The sequence below is a fragment of the Arachis stenosperma genome, chromosome 2, assembly GCF_014773155.1.
Source record: "Arachis stenosperma cultivar V10309 chromosome 2, arast.V10309.gnm1.PFL2, whole genome shotgun sequence".
NCBI classification, from domain to species: Eukaryota; Viridiplantae; Streptophyta; class Magnoliopsida; order Fabales; family Fabaceae; genus Arachis; species Arachis stenosperma.
In genome coordinates, this window is record NC_080378.1 from 60,298,773 (window position 1) to 60,321,948 (window position 23,176).

General features: G+C 38.5%; 1 non-coding gene across 1 annotated transcript; it reads left to right on the top strand.

Moving 5' to 3' along the window:
* Positions 1-3,369: 3,369 nt before the first annotated feature.
* On the top strand, positions 3,370-3,477 carry LOC130964499 (small nucleolar RNA R71). The gene has a single exon (XR_009080590.1). It is a non-coding gene; the product is annotated as a small nucleolar RNA R71 (small nucleolar RNA).
* Positions 3,478-23,176: the final 19,699 nt, after the last annotated feature.

Consider the following 23,176-nt stretch of genomic DNA (forward strand, 5'->3'; position numbering starts at 1 on the left):
TTTTTCAGATTATCAATAACATTTCTCTTTGTTCATCATTCTTTCAAGATCCAACAATTTTAACATTCATAAACAACAAGATAAAAAATATGCACTGTTCAAGCATTCATTCAAAAAACAAAAAGTATTGTCACCACATCAATATAATTAAACTAATTTCAAGAATGAATTTGAAACTCATGTACTTCTTGTTCTTTTGTATTAAAAACATTTTTTATTTAAGAGAGGTGAAGGATTCATGAAATTATTCATAGCCTTAAGACATAAGTACTAAATACTAATGATCATGTAGTAAAGACTAAAAACATAGACAAACATAAAACATAAAATTCGAAAAACAGAGAGATAAGAACAAGGAAGTTAAGGAATGAGTCCACCTTAGTGATGGTGGCGCCTTCTTCTTGAAGGACCAATGGTGTTCTTGAGCTCCTCTATGTCTCTTCCTTGCCTTTGTTGCTCCATCCCTAGTGATTTTGGTGTTCCTATCCTTAGTTGCTCCCAATAGTTGTGTGGAGGAAAATGTATCCCCTGAGGTATCTCAGGGAATTCTTGATGAGGGAATTCCTCATGCTCTTGTTGAGGTCCATGAGTAGGCTCTCTTGATGTGTAGTCAAATGCTCTACTACTGAGCTATGGACCCTTGAGATGAATCTCTCCATCTCTCATGACTCAGAGGTGGAAGCTTTTGTCTTCCCTTTCCTCTTTCTAGAGGTTTCTCCGGCCTTAGGTGCCATAAATGGTTATGGAAAAACAAAAAGCCATGCTTTTACCACACCAAACTTAAAATGTTTGCTCGTCCTCGAGCAAAAGAAGAAGGAATAGAAGACGAAGAAGAAGAGATGGAGGAGAGGGAGAGTGGTATAGGTTTCGGTCATTTAGGGTGGGTTTGGGTGGGAAAGATTTTGAATTTGAAGGTAGGTAGGGTTTATGGGGAAGAGTGGATGGATGTGAGTAGTGAAGAGGTGATGGGGAAGAGTGATTGAGGTGATTGGTGAATGATGTTTGGGGAAGAGTGTTATGAAAAGGTGTGAGAGAGAGGGAGAAGGTAGGTGGGGATCCTGTGGGGTTCACAGATCCTGAGGTGATCCTGTGAGGTCCACAGATCCTGAGGTGTCAAGGATTTCTCATCCCTACAACCTTTAGGCGTGTAAAATGCCCCCTATATGCAATCCTGACATCTAACGCCAGACTAAAGCTTGTTTCTGGCGTTAAACACCCAAATGTAGCATGTTTCTGGCATTTAACGCCAGCCTGATGCTTGTTGCTGGTGTTAAACGCCCAAATGTAGCATGTTTCTGGCGTTTAACGCCAGCCTGATGCTTGTTGTTGGCGTTAAACGCCAGCTTTCCTCAGGGTGCACTCCTGGCATCTAAACGCCATATTTCTGCTTGTTTCTGGCGTTCAATGCCAGATTCATGCTTTGTTCTGGCGTTGAACGCCAGCCAGATGCTTTTTACTGGCGTTTAAACGCCAGTAAGCTCTTCCTCCAGGGTGTGCTTTTTCTTCTGCTATTTTTTATTCTATTTTTAATTTTTGTAATTATTTTGTGACTCCACATGATCATAAACCTAATAAAACATAAAAGAACAATAGAAATATAGATAAATAAAAATTGGGTTGCCTCCCAATAAGCGCTTCTTTAATGTCAATAGCTTGACAGTGAGCTCTCATGGAGCTTCACAGATGTTCAGAGCATTGTTGGGACCTCCCAACACCAAACTTAGAGTTTGAATGTGGGGGTTCAACACCAAACTTAGAGTTTGGTTGTGGCCTCCCAACACCAAACTTAGAGTTTGACTGTGGGGGCTTTGTTTGACTCTGTATTGAGAGAAGCTTTTCAAGCTTCCTCTCCATGGTTGCAGAGGAAGATCCTTGAGCTTTAAATACAAGATAGTCCCCATTCAATTAAAGGACTAGCTCTCCTCTGTCAACATCAATCACAACTTCTGCTATGGCTCGGAAGGGTCTTCCAAGAATGATGGATTCATTCTCATCCTTCCCAGTGTCTAAGATTATGAAATCAGCAGGGATGTAAAGGCCTTTAACCTTCACTAACACGTCCTCTACCAATCTATAAGCTTGTCTTATTGACTTGTCTGCCATCTCTAATGAGAATGTGGCAGCCTGTACCTCAAAGATCCCCAGTTTCTCCATTACAGAGAGTGACATAAGATTTATAACTGACCCCAGGTCACACAGAGCCTTCTCAAAGGTTATGGTGCCTATGGTACAGGATATTAAGAATTTACCAAGATCTTGTTTCTTTTGAGGTAAAGTTTGCTAAACCCATGTATCTAGTTCACTAATGAGCAAGGAAGGTGCATCTTCCCAAGTCTCATTACCAAACAACTTGGCATTCAGCTTCATGATGGCTCCTAGATATTGAGCAACTTGCTCTTCAGTTACATCTTCATCCTATTTAGAGGAAGAATAGTTCTCAGAGCTCATGAATGGCAGAAGGAAGTTTAATGGAATCTCTATGGTCTCTATATGATCCTCAGATTCCTTTAGGTCCTCAATAGGGAACTCCTTTCTGTCTGGGGGATGTCCCATGAGGTCTTCCTCATTGGGATTCACGTCCTCCCCTTCCTCCTTGGATTCGGCCATACAGACAATATCAATGGCCTTGCACTCTCTTTTTGGATTCTCTTCTGTATTGCTTGGGAGAGTACTAGGAGGAGTTTCAGTGATTTTCTTACTCAGCTGGCCCACGTGTGCCTCCAGATTTCTGATGGAGGACCTTGTTTCAGTCATGAAACTTAAAGTGGCCTTAGACAGATCAGAGACTATGTTTGCTAATTTAGAGGGACTCTGCTCAGAATTCTCTGTCTCTTGCTGAGAAGATGATGGAAAAGGCTTGCTATTGCTAAGCCTGTATCTTCTACCATTATTAAAGCCTTGTTGAGGCTTTTGTTGATCCTTCCATGAGAAATTTGGATGATTTTTCCATGAGGAATTATAGGTGTTCCCATAGGGTTCACCCATGTAATTCACCTCTGCCATTGCAGGGTTCTCAGGATCATAAGCTTCTTCTTCAGAAGATGCCTCTTTAGTACTGTTGGATGTATTTTGCCATCCATTCAGACTTTGAGAAACCATGTTGACTTGCTGAGTCAACATTTTGTTCTAAGCTAATATGGCATTCAAAGCATCAATTTCAAGAACTCCTTTCCTCTGAGGCGTCCCATTCCTCACAGAATTGCTCTCAGAAGTGTACATGAATTGGTTATTTGCAACCATGTCAATAAGTTCTTGAGCTTCTGTAGGCATTTTCTTTAGGTGAATGGATCCACCTGCAGAATGGTCCAGTGACATCTTAGAGAACTCAGATAGACCATAATAGAATATATCCAAAATGGTCCACTCTGAAAGCATGTCAGAAGGACACCTTTTGGTCATCTGCTTGTATCTTTCCCAAGCTTCATAGAGGGATTCACCATCTTTTTGTTTGAAGGTCTAAACATCCACTCTAAGCTTACTCAGCTTTTGAGGAGGAAAGAAGTTAGCCAAGAAGGCCGTGACCAGCTTATCCCAAGAGTCCAGGCTATCTTTAGGTTTTGAGTCCAACCATGTTCTAGCTCTGTCTCTTACAGCAAAAGGGAAAAGCATGAGCCTGTAGACTTCAGGAAATACCCATTAGTCTTAACAGTCTCACAGATCTGCAAGAATTCAGTTAAAAACTGATAGGGATCTTTGATGATTAGATTTTTGATGGTTTAAAATTCACAAATGAATTCTCGTTGCAAGTATAGTTTCTAAGCCAATCACTAATCCTTTCATACAAAAAGTTGTTTGTCACTAAAACAAACCCTTAAAATTTATAAACCGAAGTATTCAAACCTCGGGTCGTTCTCCCTATGAATTACAATAAAGTGTCTTGTTATTGGTTTGAGTTGTTTTGGGGTTTTGATAAGAGGCATGAAAGTAAATGGCAATGAAAATAAACTAACAACTATAAAAGGCTCTTGGCAAGGTATGAAAATTAGAAGTCCTATCCTAGTTATCCTTCTCAAAAGTGATGAGAATTGTTCATTACTACCACTTAGTTAACCCTTACTAAATAAAGGAAAGTCAAGTGGATGAATTGACTTGAGCCACAAGTTCTAGCCAACTCCCAAGGAAAGACTAGCTTTAGTGCACTCCAAACCAATTAGCAATCTCTCCAATTATCAATCAACAAAGGAATTAGATAACTCAAGTGTCACTAATTACTCTACCTAGGCCAAGAGGAACAAAATCTACACTAAAACTAAAAGAGACATTTCAACAAACACATAAAGTGCAATAGAAGTAATCATTATTAAATGCAAGAATTAAAGGAATCTACAACTACAAAAATAAGAGATCAATAATAGAAAAGCAAAGAAGACACATTTAGTATGAATTACCTCTTATTGAATTGGGAGAATGTAGAAGGAACAATACTAGATCTACAACAAAATATAAGAACAACATAAAGGAAATTACAACAAAAGAGTAGAAGAAGATGAATGTAGCAACAAGGAATTGAGAGATAGAAGTGGAAGAAAGCAAAGATTAAAACCTAGATCTAAGAACTAATCCTAATCCTAATCCTAATTCTAGAGAAAAGAGAGAGCTTCTCTCTCTAGAAACTAACTCTAAACTCATAAACTAAGCTAATGGTCAAAAGTATCTAAAGTATGAAAAGTGTCCTCATTCCCCCTTCAATCCTTGGCTTAAATAGCATTAGAAATGAGTTGGATTTGGCCCACAAGGCTTGTAAATTCGCTAGCCACGAGTTTGCATGAAGTGATCACGTGCACCAACGGCGCGTGCGTGTACAGTGCGCGTACGCATCTTTATACATATAGCAACTATGGCAAATCTTATATCGTTTCGAAGCCCCGGATGTTAGCTTTCTAATCCAACTGAAACCGCATCATTTGGACCTCTGTAGCTCAAGTTATGGTCGATTAAGTGCGAAGAGGTCGGCTTGACAGCTTTCCGGTTCTTTCATTTCTTCATGAGTTCTCCAACTTTTCATGCTTTCTTTCTTCATTCCCTTGATCCAATCTTTGCCTCCTAAATATTAAATCACTTAACAGACATATCAAGGCATCTAATGGAATCAAGGTGAATTGAATTTATGTATTTTAAGACCTAAAAAGCATGTTTTCACTCTTAAGCACAATTAAAGGAGAAGTTATAAAACCATGATATTTCAATGGATAAATGTGGGTAAAAGGTTATAAAATCCCCTAAAATCAATACAAGATAAACCCTACAAATGGGGTTTATCAATCTTCTGATGGAAGTCCATGGAACTTGCAGTTCTATTGCATTAGAGCAACTAGTTGAGGTTTCAGCTCAAAATTGTTTGCTCCAATGGCAGGGATTGAGATGCTTCTTCCATCAAATTTGGAAGTAAGTGTAGTATAGTCACCAAGCATCCTCCTTGCGTTATTATTTTCGGTTGCCATCTCCTCTTCCTTTTTGAAATTTTTTGTAAGGTTGTCTCTGGATTCTTGTAATTTAGCTTCTCTTAGTTTCCTCTTTAGAGTCCTTTCAGGTTCAGGATCTGCTTCAACAAGAATATTCTTGTCCTTGCTCCTGCTCATATGAAAAAGAAGGGAACAAAAAATAATAATAGGGATCTTCTTTACCACAGTAGAGAGATTTTTTTATGTTAGTAGAAGAAGAAAAGAATAGAAGAAGGAAAAGAGGAAAATTCGAACTCAGAGAGGAAGAGTGGGTTTGAATTTTAAGATGAAGAGAAGTGTTAGTAAATGAATGAATAAATAGAAAGAGATGAGAGAGAGGAGTTTTTGAAAATTAACTTAAAATAAAAGAAAAATATTTTTGTTTTTATTTTTAAATTAAAGTTACAATTCGAAAACTAAGAGAAGGAATAAAATCAAAATTAGAATTTGAAATAATTAGTTAATTAAAAGAATTTTGAAAAAGAGGGAGATGATTTTCGAAAATTAGAGAGAGAAAAGTAGTTAGGTAATTTTGAAAAAGATAAGAAACAAATAAAAAGTCAATTAGTTAGTTGAAAAAGATTTGAAAATCAATTTTGAAAAGATAAGAAGTTAGAAAAGATATTTTGAAATCAATTTTTTTTTTGAGAAAGATATGATTGAAAAGATATGATTAAAAATATATGATTGAAAAAGATATTTTGAAAAAGATTTGATTTTTAAAATTAAAATTGATTACTTGACTAATAAGAAACTAAAAGATATGATTCTAGAATTTAAAGATTGAACCTTTCTTAACAAGAAAGTAACAAACTTTAAATTTTTTGAATCAATCACATTAATTGTTAGTAAAGTTTTCGAAATTTTGAAATAAAGATAAGAAAAAGATTTTGAAAAATAATTTTAAATTTTCGAAAATAATAAAAAAATGAAAAATATTTGATTATTGAAAAAGTTTTGAAAAGATAGGATTTTTAAAATTGAAAATTTGACTTGACTTATAAGAAATAGCTAAATTTTAAAAATTTTTTACTAAGTCAACTCAAATTTTCGAAATTTATGAGTAAAATAAGTGGTGCACGAAATTGCAATAACACTTTTGCAACTCCGCACAACTAACCAGCAAGTGCACTGGGTCGTCCAAGTAATACCTTGCGTGAGCAAGGGTCGATCCCACGGAGATTGTCGGCTTGAAGCAAGCTATGGTTATCTTGTAAATCTTAGTCAGGATATCAGAAATTATCAGGATTGATTGTAAAAAGTAAAAGAACATGAAAAAGGTACTTGTTTTGCAGTAATGGAGAATAGGCTGAGGCTTTGGAGATGCTCCATCCTCTGAATCTCTGCTTTCCTACTGTCTTCTTCTTCATACACGCAAGTCTCCTTCCATGGCAAGCTGTGTGTAGGGTTTCACCGTTGTCAATGGCTACCTCCCATCCTCTCAGTGAAAATACGTCCCTGATGCTCTGTCACAGCATAGGCTAATCATCGGTCGGTTCTCAATCAGGCCGGAATAGAATCCAGTGATTCTTTTGCGTCTGTCACTAACGCCCCGCCCTCAGGAGTTTGAAGCACGTCACAGTCATCCAGTCATTGAATCCTACTCAGAATACCACAGACAAGGTTTAGACCTTCCGGATTCTCTTGAATGCCGCCATCAGTTCTAGCTTATACCACGAAGATTCCGATTAAAGAACCCAAGAGATATCTACTTAATCTAAGATAGAACGGAGGTGGTTGTCAGTCACACGTTCATAGTTGAGAATATGATGAGTGTCACGGATCATCACATTCATCCGGGTTAAGAGCAAGTGATATCTTAGAATGGAAGCAAGCATGATTGAATAAGAAACAGTAGTAATTGCATTAATCCATCAAGACACAGCAGAGCTCCTCACCCCCAACCATGGGGTTTAGAGGCTCATGCTGTGGAAGGTACACAATGAAACGTCTAAAATGTTATGAGGTCATAAGGTGCGGATACAATGTCAAAAGATCCTATTAATAGTAAAACTAGTAACCTAAGGTTTACAGAAATAAGAAAATGACAGAAAAATCCACTTCCGGGCCCACTTGGTGTGTGCTTGGGCTGAGCAATGAAGAAATTTCGTGTAGAGACCTTTTCTGGAGTTAAACGCCAGCTTTCATGCCAGTTTGGGCGTTTAACTCCAAATTTTATGCCAGTTCCGGCGTTTAACGCTGGAATTTCTGTAGGTGACTTTGAGCGCCGGTTTGGGCCGTCAAATCTTGGACAAAGTATGGACTATTATATATTTCTGGAAAGTCCCGGATGTCTACTTTCCAATGCCGTTGAGAGCGCGCCAATTGGGCTTCTGTAGCTCCAGAAAATCCACTTCGAGTGCAGGGAGGTCAGAATCCAACAGCATCTGCAGTCCTTTTCAGTCTCTGGATCAGATTTTTGCTCAGGACCCTCAATTTCAGTCAGAAAATACCTGAAATCACAGAAAAACACACAAACTCATAGTAAAGTCCAGAAAATTGAATTTTAATTAAAAACTAATAAAAATATACTAAAAACTAACTAAAAGATACTAAAAACATACTAAAAACAATGCCAAAAAGCGTATAAATTATCCGCTCATCACAACACCAAACTTAAATTGTTGCTTGTCCCCAAGCAACTGAAAATCAGAATAGGATAAAAAGAAGAGAATATACTATAGACTCCAAAATATCAAAGAAACATAGCTCCAATTAGATGAGCGGGACTAGTAGCTTTTTGCCTCCGAACAGTTTTGGCATCTCACTCTATCCCTTGAAGTTCAGAATGATTGGCATCTATAAGAACTCAGAACTCAGATAGTGTTATTGATTCTCCTAGTTAAGTATATTGATTCTTGAACATAGCTAGTGTATGAGTCTTGGCTGTGGCCCAAAGCACTCTGTCTTCCAGTATTACCACCGGATACATACATGCCACAGACACATAATTGGGTGAACCTTTTTAGATTGTGACTCAGCTTTGCTAAAGTCCCCAATTAGAGGTGTCCAGGGTTCTTAAGCACACTCTTTTTTGCTTTGGTTCACAACTTTATTTCTTTCCTTTTCTTTTTTTTTCTTCTTTTTTTTTTCTTTTTCTCTCTTTTTTTTCGAAATTTTTTTTTTGTATTCACTGCTTTTTCTTGCTTCAAGAATCATTTTGATGATTTTTCAGATCCTCAATAACAGTTCTCTTTCTCCTCATTCTTTCAAGAGCCAACAAATTTAACATTCTTAAAAACAACAAATTCAAAAGACATATGCACTGTTCAAGCATTCATTCAGAAAACAAAAAGTATTGTCACCACATCAAACTAATTCAACTAGTTTCAGAGATAAATTTCGAAATCCTGTACTTCTTGTTCTTTTGTGATTAAAGCATTTTTCTTTTAAGAGAGGTGATGGATTCATAGGACATTCATAACTTTAAGGCATAAATTTTATTAATTATGAACTAAGAACAAGACTCAAATATAGATATAAGATGAGACTAAAAATAAAAATAGAAAAACAAGAACAAAAACGAAAAAATAGGCTCCTAATGATAGAGGTTTTCACAGAGTTAGGACTCAACAACCTTGATTTTGAGAAGTGGATGCTCCCTCAGCTTGGGATGAGAGCTTTTGGCGTTTCAACTCTTGGAGTTCACGCCCCTGCTTCTCTTGTTCCTTCAGCAATTTGCAGAGCATGCAGTTCTGATTCTGCTGTTCTTCCTTCAGTTGCTCCATAGTCTCTTGCAACTTGGTGATAGATGCTTCTAGGCTGGACCAGTAGTCAATTCTTGGGAATTCAGGGAGGAATTCCTGCGCCCTCCTCTTGATGGAGTTGTCTTGCACTTGTCCTTCCATTGACTTCTTGGTGATTGGGTGTTCAATGGGTATGAACTCATCTACTCCCATCTTCACCCCAGCCTCTTTACAGAGCAAGGAAATCAAGCTTGGATAGGCCAATTTGGCTTCAGTGGAATTCTTATTTGAAATTGTGTAGATCTCACAAGCAATCACATGATGCACCTCCACTTCTTTTCCAAGCATAATGCAATGAATCATCACTGCTCTCTTGATGGTGACCTCAGAACGGTTGCTAGTGGGCAATATGGAACACCCAATAAAGTCTAGCCAACCTCTTGCAATTGGTTTGAGGTCTCCCCTCTTGAGTTGGTTTGGGACACCCTTTGAATTGGTTATCCACTTAGTTCCAGGGAGGCATATGTCCTCTAGAACTTGATCCAACCCCTTATCTACTCTCACCATCCTCCTATTAAAGGAATCAGGATCATCTTGCAATTGAGGCAACTTGAAGATTTCTCTTATTTTGTCCAGATGGAAGTACATAACTTTCCCTCTGACCATGGTTCTGTAGGTATGGTAAGCGGTTCCAGTCATTCTCTGCTTATCTATCAGCCACAGATTTGAGTAGAATTCCTGAACCATGTTCCTTCCAACCTTTGTCTCAGCATTGGTTAGAACTTCCCATTCTATGTTTCGAATTTGCTCTTGGATCCCCGGATATTCATCTTCTTTCAGATCAAATTTAACTTCCGGGATCACTGACCTCAGACCCATTATTTTGTGATAATGGTCTTCATGTTCTTTAGTTAAGAACTTCTCTTGATTCCAAAGATTCTTTGGATTATTCTCTTTCTTGCCTCTTAAATTGGTTTGTTTTCCCTTAGGAGCCATGATATTGATGAATCTTGGCTTAATGATCACGGAAAAGCACACCAAACTTAGAGGTTTGCTTGTCCTCAAGCAAAAGAAAAGAGAGAAGAGAGGGGGAGGAAGAGGAAATTTGAATGGTGTGGTGAAAAGAGGGGGAACAAGCGTGTATTTATAAGGGAGGGGAGAAGAGATTTCGAAAAAAAAATAAAAATTAGAAAGAAGATTTGAGAAGATATGGGGAGAAATTGAGAAAAGGGTGAGTTTTTGAAGAAGATTTGGGATTAATTTGAAATAGATTTGAAGAATGGTTTTGATTTGTGAAGATTTGAAAGTGAATGATGAAAGGTTGAAGTGCATTTATGTAGAAGAGTATGGTTAAAAAGAGGAAAGTTTAAAAAAATTGAGTTGAAAACAAAAATGTGGTCCCCCCACCTTTCTGGCGTTAAACGCCCAGAATAGCACTCATTCTGGCGTTTAACGCCCATTTGCTACCCCTTTTGGGCGTTTAACGCCCAGCCAGGTGCCCTGGCTGGCGTTAAACGCCAGAAATCCTTTGTCACTGGGCGTTTTTCCAAAACGCCCAGGATGCTGCACACCTGGCGTTAAACGCCCAGAATGGTGCCCATTCTGGCGTTTAACGCCCAAAATGGCACCATTCCTGGCGTTAAACGCCCAGAATGGTACCCATTCTGGCGTTTAACGCCCAAAATGCCCCTTACTGGCATTTTTTCGCCAGTAAGCTTATTTTCTCTGCTTTTTGAGCTGAATCCTTCTGTAACTCTGTGAATTCCTTCATTTTTGATACTTGCCTCTGTAAGAACTAATCATATGCCTTCCTAATGACTGGGTTGCCTCCCAGCAAGCGCTTCTTTACTGTCTTTAGCTAGACTTCTGCTAAGAATCACTCAAGTCTCAGTCTTGAGCATTCCTGCTCAAAATTTCCTTCAAGATAGTGCTTGATTCTCTGTCCATTAACAATGAACTTCTTGTCAGAATCAATATCCTGAAGCTCAACATATCCATATGGTGATACTCTTGTAATCACATACGGACCCCTCCACTGGGATTTGAGTTTTCCTGGAAACAGTTTGAGCCTAGAGTTGAAGAGCAGAACTTTTTGTCCTGGCTCAAAGACTCTGGTTGACAATCTCTTGTCATGCCATTTCTTTGCCTTTTCCTTATAAATTTTTGCATTTTCAAAGGCATTGAGTCTGAACTCCTCTAGCTCATTTAACTGGAGTAATCTTTTTTCACCAGCTAACTGTGCATCCATGTTTAGGAATCTGGTCGCCCAGTAGGCTTTGTGTTCCAGTTCCACAGGCAAATGACAGGCCTTCCCATACACCAATTGGTATGGAGAGGTTCCAATAGGAGTCTTGAATGCTGTTCTGTATGCCCACAGAGCATCATCCAAGCTCTTTGCCCAATCCTTTCTTCGGGCTATCACAGTCCGTTCTAGGATTCTTTTTAGCTCTCTGTTAGAGACTTCAGCTTGCCCATTTGTCTGTGGATGATACGGAGTTGCCACTTTATGGCTGATTCCATATCTAACCATAGCAGAGTATAGCTGTTTATTGCAGAAATGAGTGCCCCATCACTGATTAGCACTCTGGGGACGCCAAACCTGCTGAAAATATTTTTCTGGAGGAATTTCAGTACGGTTTTGGTATCATTAGGGGTGTAGCAATTGCTTCTACCCACTTAGATACATAATCCACTGCCACCAGAATATAAGTGTTTGAGTATGATGGTGGGAATGGTCCCATGAAATCAATTCCCCATACATCAAACAATTCTATCTCTAATATCCCTTGTTGAGGCATGGCATATCCGTGAGACAGGTTACCAGCTCTTTGGCAACTGTCACAGTTACGCACAAACTCTCGGGAATCTTTGTAGAGAGTAGGCCAGTAGAAGCCGCACTGGAGAACTTTAGTGGCTGTTCGCTCACTTCCAAAATGTCCCCCATACTGTGATCCATGGCAGTGCCATAGGATCCTTTGTGCTTCTTCTCTGGGTACACACCTACGGATCACTCCGTCAGCACATCTCTTAAAGAGATATGGTTCATCCCAAAGATAGTACTTGGCATCTGAAATTAGTTTCTTTCTCTGCATATAACTGTACTATTTGGGTATGAACCTCACAGCTTTATAGTTTGCAATATCTGCAAACCATGGAGCTTCCTGAATGGCAAAGAGTTGCTCATCTGGGAAAGTCTCAGAGATCTCAGTAGAAGGGAGGGACGTCCCAGCTACTGGGTCTATCCGGGACAGATGATCAGCCACTTGGTTCTCTGTCCCTTTTCTGTCCCTTATTTCTATATCAAACTCTTGCAGAAGCAACACCCATCTTATAAGCCTGGGTTTTGAATCCTGCTTTGTGAGTAAGTATTTAAGAGCAGCATGGTCAGTGTACACAATCACCTTTGATCCCACTAAGTAGGATCTAAACTTGTCAATGGCATAGACCACTGCAAGCAACTCTTTTTCTGTGGTTGTGTAATTCTTCTGTGCATCATTTAGAACACGGCTAGCATAATAAATGACATGCAGAATTTTGTTGTGCCTTTGTCCCAATACTGCACCAATGGCATGATCACTGGCATCACACATTAATTCAAATGGTAATGCCCAATCTGGTGCAGAGATGACTGGTGCTGTGACCAGTTTAGCTTTCAGGGTCTCAAATGCCTGCAAACACTGTGTTTCAAACACAAATGGCGTGTCAGCAGCTAACAGGTTACTCAAAGGTTTAGCAATTTTCGAAAAATCCTTGATAAACCTTCTATAGAATCCTGCATGCCCCAGAAAGCTTCTGATTGCCTTAACATTGGCAGGTGGTGGTAATTTTTCAATTACCTCTACCTTTGCCTTATCCACCTCTATTCCCCTGCTTGAAATTTTGTGCCCAAGGACAATTCCTTCAGTCACCATAAAGTGACATTTCTCCCAGTTTAAAACTAGGTTAGTCTCTTGGCATCTTTTCAGGACAAGTGATAAGTGGTTAAGACAGGAGCTGAATGAGTCTCCATATACTGAGAAGATAGAGAGCATGCACCTCTGAAAGGTTGCAGGTGCATTGCACAGACCAAAAGGCATTCTCCTATAGGCAAACACGCCAGAAGGGCAGGTAAATGCTGTTTTCTCTTGGTCTTGGGGATCTACTGCAATTTGATTGTAGCCCGAATAGCCATCCAAAAAGCAGTAATAGTCATGACCAGCTAGTCTTTCTAGCATTTGGTCTATGAATGGTAAAGGAAAATGATCCTTTCTGGTGGCTGTATTGAGCCTTCTGTAGTCAATACACATACGCCACCCTGTGACTGTCCTTGTAGGAACCAGTTCATTTTTTTCATTATGAACCACTGTCATGCCTCCCTTTTTGGGAACAACTTGGACAGGGCTCACCCAGGGGCTATCAGAAATAGGATAAATAATCCCAGCCTCCAATAATTTAGTGCATAGTTGTCAAAACCGGACCGGACCGGCCGGTTCGACCGGAAAACCGGTGAACCGGACTTCATACCGGTCCGGTCCAAGTTTAGGACCGTTCAAGGCAAAGAACCGGTACGAACCGGTCAAATCCGGTGAAACCAGACCGGATCGAACCGCGTGGGTGGCAGTTGAAGGGAAATTTATGACGCATCGGCGCACCTGCATTCCACCGTACTCCATACGCTCCATGTCTTGCCAAGTGTTATGCCTTATGAATTTTGAAAAATTTTCCAAAATGGCCACCATGGGTTTCGAACCCTTGAGCTTAGCATGCAACGAGAATGATTCCACCACCCAGCTGCAATGTCTTTTGAAGATTTATGGACAAATTATAATACATATAGCAATCTTTTATTTTATTTATATTCAATTTATTTTAATTATAAAATCACTTAATTTTAAATCAATTATATTTTATTTAACTATAAATTTTATTAAATATATACAAATTAAAAAGATAAATAAAAATTTTTTATTATTCACAGTTTATTTTTTTCATGATTATATGATATCTATTAATATCATTTTTTTAATAAATTATATTTCTTTTGTGACTTTTTTTAATAAATTATATAATAATAGATAAAGACTCACTGCCAGTGAGACACCAATTCCATGTTTATTCTTATTGTGTTTAATTAAGATACTAATGTACTAGTACTAACTAATTTCATGTTTATCTTTGTATTAGTTATATTTAGACTTTGAAACTTGATTGTTTTTAAAATGTTGGTGAAGAACTAAAGATATATATTTTGAATTTATTAAGTTTATGACTATTTTTAGTATTTTATATTTTTTATTTACGTGAAATCGGTTTTACCGGTTCAACCAACGATTTATCGGTTGAACCAATAAACCAGTGAACCAGTAACTTGACCGGTTCGATCACCGGTTCGGTTCTTACAACTATGATTTAGTGACCTCTTTCTGCACCACCTCCTTCATGGCTGGATTTAGCCTCCTCTGTGGTTGGATCACTGGTTTGGCATTATCCTCCAACATGATCTTGTGCATGCATCTAGCTGGGCTGATGCCCTTAAGATCACTTATGGACCACCCAAGAGCTGTCTTGTGTGTCCTTAGCACTTGAATCAGTGCTTCCTCTTCCTATGAATTTAAAGCAGAGCTTATAATCACTGGAAAAGTGTCACCCTCTCCCAGAAATGCATATTTCAGGGATGATGGTAGTGGTTTGAGTTCAGGCTTAGGAGGCTTATCCTCCTCCTGAGGAATTTTCGAAAATTCCTTTGCTTCCTCTAGTTCTTCTTGATCAGGTTGAGCATCTTTGAAGATGTCCTCAAGCTCTGATTCTAGGCTTTCAGCCATATTGATCTCTTCTACCAGAGAGTCAATAATGTCAGCGCCCATGCAGTCTTCTGGTGTGTCTGGATGCTGCATAGCTTTTACAGCATTCAACTTGAACTCATCCTCATTGACTCTGAGGGTTACTTCCCCTCTTTGTACATCAATGAGAGTTCGTCCAGTTGCTAGGAAAGGTCTTCCTAGAATGAGAGTTGCACTCTTATGCTCCTCCATTTCCAGCACCACAAAGTCAGTTGGAAAGGCAAATGGCCCAACCTTGACAATCATATCCTCTATTATGCCTGATGGGTATTTAATGGAGCCATCAGCAAGTTGGAGGCATATCCTGGTTGGTTTGACTTCTCCAATCAACCCAAGCTTTCTGATAGTGGATGCAGGTATTAAATTGATGCTTGCTCCAAGATCACATAGGGCTGTCTTGGTACAAGTGCCTTCTAATGTGCATGGTATCAGAAAGCTTCCAGGATCTTGAAGCTTTTCTGGTAAGCTTTTTAGAATGACTGCACTGCATTCTTCAGTGAGAAATACTTTTTCAGTTTCTCTCCAATCCTTCTTATGACTTAAGATTTCCTTCATGAACTTAGCATAAGAAGGTATTTGCTCAAGTGCCTCTGCAAACAGAATCTTTATTTCAAGAGTCCTTAAATAGTCTGTAAAGCGGGCAAATTGCTTATCCTGTTCTGCTTTGCGGAGTTTCTGAGGATAAGGCATCTTGGCTTAATATTCTTCAACCTTAGATGCTGCAGGTTTATTCCTTACAGAAGTGGTTGAAGAAGCCTTTTTAGAGGGATTACTGTCAGCACTCTCAGGTGTCTGATCTTCCCTTGGCGTTTGAACGCCAGGATTGGGTGGAAAATGGGCGTTTAACGCCAGCTTTTCCCCCTTTTCTGGCGTTTGAACACCAGAACTGGGCAAGGAATGGGCGTTTAACGCCAGCTTTCCTTCCCTTTCTGGCGTTTGAACGCCAATAAAATTCCTCTCTGGGCTCTTACTGTCCTCAGAGGGATTTTGAACAGTGGTTTGGTTGTCCTCTGTCATTTGTTCCTTGTTTCGCATTTTACTCTTTTGAGCATTGTTATTCAAGGTCTTCCCACTCCTCAGTTGAACTACTTGACACTCCTCTGTTATATGTTTAGATATTTGCTGTTTTGCTTGATTCAACTGTAGTTCTATGCTTTTGTTAGCAACTTTAGTTTCATGGAGCATCTCCTTAAATTCTGCTAACTGTTCAGTCATCAGGAGTAGTTGTTGATTAAGCTCCATTATCTGTTCTTGAGGATTAGAGTCAGTGACTACTGTCATGACTTCCTCTTCTGAAGAGAACTCATTGCTAGAGTACAAATATTGGTTTCTAGCAACAGTGTCTATAAGCTCTTGAGCTTCTTCAATTGTCTTCCTCATGTGTATAGATCCACCAGCTGAGTGGTCTAAAGACATCTGAGCTTTTTCTGTAAGCCCATAGTAGAAAATGTCTAACTGTACCCACTCTGAAAACATTTCAGAGGGACATTTTCTAAGCATACCTCTATACCTCTCCCAGGCATTATAAAGGGATTCATTATCCTCTTGTTTAAAGCCATGGATGTCCAGCCTTAGCTGTGTCATCCTCTTTGGAGGGTAGAAATGATTCAGGAATTTGTCTGATAACTGTTTCCATGTCTTTATGCTTGCTGTAGGTTGGTTATTTAACCACCTTTTAGCTTGATCTTTTACAGCAAATGGAAACAGTAATAGTCTGTAGACATCCTGATCTACCTCTTTATCATGTACTGTGTCAGCAATTTGTAAGAACTGTGCCAGAAACTCAGTAGGTTCTTCCTGTGGAAGACCGGAATACTGGCAATTTTGCTGCACTATGATAATGAGTTGAGGATTTAGCTCAAAGCTGCTTGCTTTGATGGGAGGTATACAGATGGTACTCCCATATGCAGCTGTAATGGGGTTAGCATAAGACCCCAGAGTCCTCTTGGACTGATTAATTCCACTTGAGTCCATAATGGACAAAAGGGAAATGATGATGATTGCAAAGAGATGAATTTTGTTTATTTTTATTTTTTTTTTGAAATAACCGAAAAAATTAAAATAAAATAAAATAAAACAAAAGGAAAATAAAATAGAGAATTCGAAAATCAAAAGGAAAATGAGATCAAGGCAAATTGAGAACTGAATCAATTAGTAAAAAAAAGATTTTGAAAACAGCAATTAAAAAGATATGATTGAAAAATTTTTATGAAAAAGATTTGGTTTTTAAAAAGAGGAAAGAGAAAAACACAAAAAGACACCAAACTTAAAATTTTTAGAAAATCAAACACTAAATTTTCGAAAATTTTGAGAGAAAAACACAAAGAGGACACCAAACTTAGAATTTTTATGAATCAAAAAGGGACTAAGAACATGCAAAACGAAAATTAAGAGAAAAACACAAAAGCATGCAATTGACACCAAACTTAGGATATGAAACTAGGCTCAACTAAAAGACTCTAAACCAATAAAAATAGTCCTAATCTAAGCAACAAGATAAGCCGTCAGTTGTCCAAACTCGAACAATCCCCGGCAACGGCGCCAAAAACTTGGTGCACGAAATTGCAATAACACTTTTGCAACTCCGCACAACTAACCAGCAAGTGCACTGGGTCGTCCAAGTAATACCTTGCGTGAGCAAGGGTCGATCCCACGGAGATTGTCGGCTTGAAGCAAGCTATGGTTATCTTGTAAATCTTAGTCAGGATATCAGAAATTATCAGGATTGATTGTAAAAAGTAAAAGAACATGAAAAAGGTACTTGTTTTGCAGTAATGGAGAATAGGCTGAGGCTTTGGAGATGCTCCATCCTCTGAATCTCTGCTTTCCTACTGTCTTCTTCTTCATACACGCAAGTCTCCTTCCATGGCAAGCTGTGTGTAGGGTTTCACCATTGTCAATGGCTACCTCCCATCCTCTCAGTGAAAATACGTCCCTGATGCTCTGTCACAGCATAGGCTAATCATCGGTCGGTTCTCAATCAGGCCGGAATAGAATCCAGTGATTCTTTTGCGTCTGTCACTAACGCCCCGCCCTCAGGAGTTTGAAGCACGTCACAGTCATCCAGTCATTGAATCCTACTCAGAATACCACAGACAAGGTTTAGACCTTCCGGATTCTCTTGAATGCCGCCATCAGTTCTAGCTTATACCACGAAGATTCCGATTAAAGAACCCAAGAGATATCTACTTAATCTAAGATAGAACGGAGGTGGTTGTCAGTCACATGTTCATAGTTGAGAATATGATGAGTGTCACGGATCATCACATTCATCCGGGTTAAGAGCAAGTGATATCTTAGAATGGAAGCAAGCATGATTGAATAAGAAACAGTAGTAATTGCATTAATCCATCAAGACACAGCAGAGCTCCTCACCCCCAACCATGGGGTTTAGAGGCTCATGCTGTGGAAGGTACACAATGAAACATCTAAAATGTTATGAGGTCATAAGGTGCGGATACAATGTCAAAAGATCCTATTAATAGTAAAACTAGTAACCTAAGGTTTACAGAAATAAGAAAATGACAGAAAAATCCACTTCCGGGCCCACTTGGTGTGTGCTTGGGCTGAGCAATGAAGGAATTTCGTGTAGAGACCTTTTCTGGAGTTAAACGCCAGCTTTCATGCCAGTTTGGGCGTTTAACTCCAAATTTTATGCCAGTTCCGGCGTTTAACGCTGGAATTTCTGTAGGTGACTTTGAGCGCCGGTTTGGGCCATCAAATCTTGGGCAAAGTATGGACTATTATATATTTCTGGAAAGCCCAGGATGTATACTTTCCAATGCCGTTGAGAGCGCGCCAATTGGGCTTCTGTAGCTCTAGAAAAGCCACTTCGAGTGCAGGGAGGTCAGAATCCAACAGCATCTGCAGTCCTTTTCAGTCTCTGGATCAGATTTTTGCTCAGGACCCTCAATTTCAGTTAGAAAATACCTGAAATCACAGAAAAACACACAAACTCATAGTAAAGTCCAGAAAAGTGAATTTTAATTAAAAACTAATAAAAATATACTAAAAACTAACTAAAAGATACTAAAAACATACTAAAAACAATGCCAAAAAGCGTATAAATTATCCGCTCATCAATAAGGAAAAAATATTTTTTTTATTTTTGAATTTTTTAATCATGAGAGAGAAAAACACAAATATTTTATGCAAGAACACTATGAATGTCAAGATGAACACCAAGAATACTTTGAAGATCAAGATGAACATCAAGACTCATTTTTGAAAAATTTTCAAGAAAAGAAAAACATGCAAGACACCAAACTTAGAAATTTTTCATGCTTAGACATTATGAAAGCAAAAATGCATATGAAAAACAACAAAAAACACAAAACAAGAAAATATCAAGATCAAACAAGAAGACTTACCAAGAACAACTTGAAGATCATGAAGAACACATGCATGAATTTTCGAAAGATGCAAAAGTTTTTAAAACATGCAATTGACACCAAACTTAAAAATTGACTCAAGACTCAAATAAGAAACACAAAATATTTTTTGATTTTTATGATTTTATTAAATTTTTTTTTTGAAAAACGAAAACAAAATAAAAAATTTTTTGAAAGATTTTTGAAAAATTTTTGAAAAGAAAATTACCTAATCTGAGCAACAAGATGAACCGTCAGTTGTCCAAACTCAAACAATCCCAGGCAACGGCACCAAAAACTTGGTGCACGAAATTGTGATCATCAACAATGGCGCCAAAAACTTGGTAGCGCTCTCAAACGTCAATCACACTTTGTCACAACTTCGCACAACTAACCAGTAAGTGCACTGGGTCGTCCAAGTAATAAACCTTATGTGAGTAAGGGTCGATCCCACGGAGATTGTTGGTATGAAGCAAGCTATGGTCATCTTGTAAATCTCAGTTAGGTGGATTCAAATGGTTATAAAGGTTTCGAAAATAATAATAAATATAGCATAAAATAAAGATAGAGATACTTATGTATTCATTGATGAGACTTTCAGATAAGTGTATGGAGATGCTTGTCCCTTCTGAATCTCTACTTTTCTACTGCTTTCATCCAATCCTTCATACTCCTTTCCATGGCAAGCTGTATGTAGGGCATCACCGTTGTCAATGGTTACTTCCCATCCTCTCAGTGAAAATGGTCCAAATGCTCTTGTCACAGCACGGCTAATCATCTGTCAGTTCTCAATCATGTCGGAATAAAATCCATTGATTCTTTTGCGTCTGTCACTACGCCCAACAATCGCAAGTTTGAAGCTCGTCACAGTCATTCAATCCCTGAATCCTACTCGAAATACCACAGACAAGGGTTAGACTTTCCGGATTCTCAAGAATGGCCGCCAAAGGGTTCTAGCTTATACCACGAAGATCCTGATTAAGGAATCCAAGAGATACACGCTCATTCTAAGGTAGAACGGAAGTGGTTGTCAGTCACGCATTCATTGGTGAGAATGATGATGAGTGTCACGGATCATCACATTCATCATGTTGAAGTGCAGCGAATATCTTAGAATAAGAATAAGCATGAATTGAATAGAAAATAGTAGTAATTGCATTAATACTCGAGGAACAGCAGAGCTCCACACCCTTAATCTATGATATGTAGAAACTCCACCGTTGAAAATACATAAGTGATGGTGGTCCAGGCATGGCCGAATGGCCAGCCCACAAAATATGATATGAAATTCGAAATTAGGGAAAAGGACCTGGTCTAAGGACTAGGCATCCAAAGATAGATACCCAGATGAAATTACAATAGTAAAAAGTCCTATTTATACTAGACTAGCTACTAGGGTTTACAGAAATAAGTCTAAGTGCTGAAATCCACTTTCGGGGCCCACTTTGGTGTGTGCTTGGGCTGAGCTTGAGCTTTACACGTGCAGAGGCTTCTCTTGGGGTTAAATGCCAAGTTGTAACATCTGTTTGGCATTTAACTCTGGTTTGTGATGTGTTTCTGGCATTTTACTCCAGAATGCAGCATGGAACTGGCGTTGAACGCCAGTTTGCGTCATCTTGGCTCGAACAAAGTATGGACCATTATATATTGCTGGAAAGCCCTGGATGTCTACTTTCCAACGCAATTGAGAGCGCGCCATTTGAAGTCTGTAGCTCCAGAAAATCCATTTCGAGTGCAGGGAGGTCAGAATCCAACAGCATCAGCAGTCCTTTTTCAGCCTGAATCAGATTTTTACTCAGGTCCCTCAATTTCAGCCAGAAAATATCTGAAATCACAGAAAAACACACAATCTCATAGTAAAGTCCAGAAATGTGAATTTTGCATAAAAACTAGTAAAAACATCCCTAAAAGTAGCTAGATCCTACTAAAAACTACCTAAAAACAATGCCAAAAAGCGTATAAATTATCCACTCATTAGATATTACTTTGAGTCATGTACAATTCTGTTTATTTTAGGTAGCATTTGGCTGGATTTAATGGAATCTGCAGAAAAAGAGAAGAAGGCGAATGATGCTGTCAACCCTGACCTCTCTGCACTCAAATCTGAATAACTCGAGCTACAGAGGTCCAATGGACGTGATTCTAGTAGCGTTGGAAAGCTAACTTCCATAGCTTTCTATCGATATATAATAGTTTACACTTCTCTCCCACCAATTTGGCCAAGGCTGCACCTAACTTGAGAAATCTCAACTTAGGCGCAAGACAACAACAATAACATGCAACCATAGGTGTGACTCACCAAGTAAGGCGCAATGAACCCCCAATTTAGGCGCAACGGAGAATCACAACACGCAATTGATACTTATTTACCTCAAGTAAGGCGCAAGGAATCCTTCAAGTAAGGCGCAATGTCAAGCCAAGTTAAGCGTGCCTCCCTACGAAGCAAGTTGTCCCCATTCATCAAATGAAGACGCGTGGATTGCTTTAATTAATTTTGATTTAAAATTTTATTTTTTTATTTTAAAATAGAAAAAGATATTATTTTAGTTTTAGAAAATAGATTTTAAATTAATTAGGATTAGATATAAAAAGAAAAAACTTTTCTTCGGGAGAATTATTCCATCTCATCCCAAATTTACAGTTTACCAGAATCCTAGTTTTCACTCTGAACCATGAGTAACTAAACCTCCACTGTTAAGGTTAGGAGCTCTGTCTATTGTATGGATTGATTATGTTGCTTGTTTTTTTCTATTTTAATTCATGTATTGATTCATATAATTCAAGAATTGTTTTCGTTCTTTATTTTATGAAATTGGGTGGAACGGAAGTATGACCCTCTTTCTAATTGAGTTCTTGTATAACTTGGAAAAGCTCTTTACTTGAACAACAGCTTGAAAACATATTCTCCTAAATTTCTAATTATCTGGATTTAATGGGCTACGTGACATATAATCTTCTTATCTTTGGGTAATTAGGATTTTTGTGGCATAATAACTAGAAATAAACTTCACCCTCTAATTGGAATTAATTGACCAAGGAATTGGCAATTGATGAGAGTTAGAGGAGACTAAAAAGGTCTAAGGAATTAGGGTTTAGTCACATATAGTTTTCCATGAATTAAATCTTACATGATTAAAATAAATTAATAAGAAAAGTCAATCCGGAAAATAGATAACTCTCAAGCCTTAACTGCTTTCTCCATATTTTATTCCCAACTTATTTATTGCCTGTCTTCTGATATTCTGAGTTTCCTGTTTAATGCTTTTTGAACTCTCAACACCATTTTTTGTTTGTCTAACTAAGTAAATCACTTAACCATTGTTGCTTAGTCTATCAATCCTCGTGGGATCGACCCTCGCTCACCTGAGGTATTACTTGGTACGACCCGGTGCATTTGCCAGTTAGTCTGTGGTTAGAAATTCCGCACCAACCACCTGTACGCGTGACCCATGCGTACGCGTCACTACTCGCACGTGACCTCATTAAAGTGAAAATGCTGGGGGCGATTTTTGAGCTTCCCAGGCCCAAATCCAACTGATTCGAAGGACTATTTCATGCAGAATTGAAGATTGGACAAGGGGGAGCACTTATGGTAGTTATGATGAGCCTTTAGTTAGTTTTCGAGAGAGAGAAGCTCCCTCTTCTCTCTAGAAATTAGGTTAGGGTTAGGTTAGTCTCTCTTAAATCTAGGTTTAATTTCATGTTTTCATCTACTTTTCCTTTACAATTTCTTGTTCTATTGTCTTGATTTCTATCTTTTCACTTTTTAATTTCTCATTTTGGTTATGTTTATGTTATGAACACTCTTGTCAATTTCAATTTCAATTTAATGCAATTTCATATTTCATGTTCCCTTATTA